Raw genomic sequence first — 1,949 nt, 5'->3', positions numbered from 1 at the left:
AAAAACCAGGGCATAGAATGGGAGTGCAGGAGTTAGGTAAGATGAGTGAGTTATTTTGATGAAACTCTACTGTCACTTCATGGTGAAGGCCTAGCATCCTGTCCCTGCACAGATTAAAATGACAGTATGTTAAACTGATGATATAGTTCACTGTATGTTGGACTGTTGACCAGAAGTTGAGGTGTTTGAATACACCTGCTAATCTATGGCAGTTTTCTCGATGGGCAGTCTTGTCCTGTAAAAGTGGACAGCCTCAGAAAACCAAAGAAGGATCAGCTGGGGACACAGCCCAGTCAAGGGCACTGGGTTTGCTTCTGGCAGCGGGACGTGAGGAGCCACCTATCTAGTGACCTGCAAGGAGTTTGCCGTGTTGTTAAGCACTTACTTCCTTAAAGAAGCTCTAACATAATGAAGCAGATGAGTACAGATAAGCCATGGGGACAATGTTAAATCCATGTATCCAATAAGATACCACTCTATGTTTTATTTTTTAAAGAAATGTATTGTTTACTTCCATCACCCTTACCTCTACTTTTTAAGAAACTGAAGACAGTCTAAGACCACTCGGTGGTTGCTCTGACCCACTCAGTGGTTTGCCTGAGCAGTGGGGGCTGCAGACCATTCTTCAGTTGTGGGCTGAGCGCTCCACTCTGGTCTTCAGTAGGAAACTTCTGGACAGGCACGAGGGTACCTGTATGCCTTTGGACCAGTCTGCAACCTCAGGTTGGAGAGTACTAAACTCAGGAGCAGGGCCCCTCCATTCTTCCTGAAACTCCTCCCTGGTCACAGCCTTTTCAGCAACAGCCAGCTCTTCCTTTTCAACCTCTTCTGTGTCTCTGTAGAAGCACAGATCAGGCATGACCTCTCATGGGTGCTCCCAGGAGATGGTACCACGCATGCATTCATTGGACTTCCCAGGCCAGCATTCACCACCTTAGACTCACAGAGTGAGCTCCCTTGTTGTTGTAGTGGATAGCAAAGTCTATGTAACATGGAGGAGAATCTGCATAGCACAGTGCAATGGTGGGCAATGTTAACATAATACTCACAGAGTGAGCTCCCTTGTTGTTGTATTGGATAGCAATGTGTATGTAACGTGGAAGAGAATCTGCATTGCACAGGGCAATGGTGGGCAATGTTAATATAAGACACTTCTGTCAGAGGCTGGTGGTCAGCCCTGGGGTTAGTAACCACCAGAAGGTGAAGGTTCCAGGAGTGAAGGGCCCAGCAATAGGATTGGATCCAGTAGCAGCAGCAAACTTCAGCACAGCTCTCTGGCCATGCTTTCCTGGAGGGTATGACACTGACAACAGCCCGATTTTCAATGGCAACAATGGTTCGAGCAGCCAAGAGAAGCTTCTCCCAGGTCCTCTTCAGGTTTATTATGGAGATGCCATCACTTTTCCTTTTGTAGATGTACTGTTCCATTTGGAAGTCCAGGTTGGTGCTGCCCAAGTGTGTTCCTGCTGCAAGGAATTTGAGGACATCCTCCTCCTTCATCTGAAGACATCAAGGACTTTGGACATTATGCAAGTTTTTTCTTTAAGTCATAATGGGAACCAGAACGACACCTTATAGACCCTTCTGGGGCAGCACAGAGAAATCTATTCTCTATTTTACATGAACACTGTATTTATGTATGGTCCAATATATTCTCCAAATACTATTGGGTAAAATATTATATCTGATTATGCCCACCCTTTCTCCTTAGCTTTATTTTAAGCTCAGAGTACACTGTTGTTATAATCAAAGCTTCTCAAAGCAATTCCTTTTGAAAAGGTTAGCATCAACACGACATGTTGGGTACACTGCAAAAACAACTTTCAACTGCAGTGTTTCATTTGCAACAAACCCCACAAACTATCACTCTTTTCTAATATTCTGAGCTGAAGAAAGAAGAAAGGTCTTCAAATACCAACTCTAAAATATTGCTGTTTTCTTTTGAAATA

At 44.3% G+C, this 1,949-nt stretch overlaps 1 pseudogene; it reads right to left on the bottom strand.

Moving 5' to 3' along the window:
- Window positions 1-554: 554 nt before the first annotated feature.
- On the bottom strand, window positions 555-1,500 carry LOC102858243 (annotated as a pseudogene).
- Window positions 1,501-1,949: the final 449 nt, after the last annotated feature.

Source organism: Elephantulus edwardii, unplaced genomic scaffold (genome assembly GCF_000299155.1).
Source record: "Elephantulus edwardii isolate Elephantulus edwardi_28Jun2011 unplaced genomic scaffold, EleEdw1.0 scaffold00112, whole genome shotgun sequence".
Taxonomy (NCBI): Eukaryota; Metazoa; Chordata; class Mammalia; order Macroscelidea; family Macroscelididae; genus Elephantulus; species Elephantulus edwardii.
Note: the sequence above shows the minus strand (reverse complement) of the source record. Positions and strands in the feature narration are given on the sequence as shown.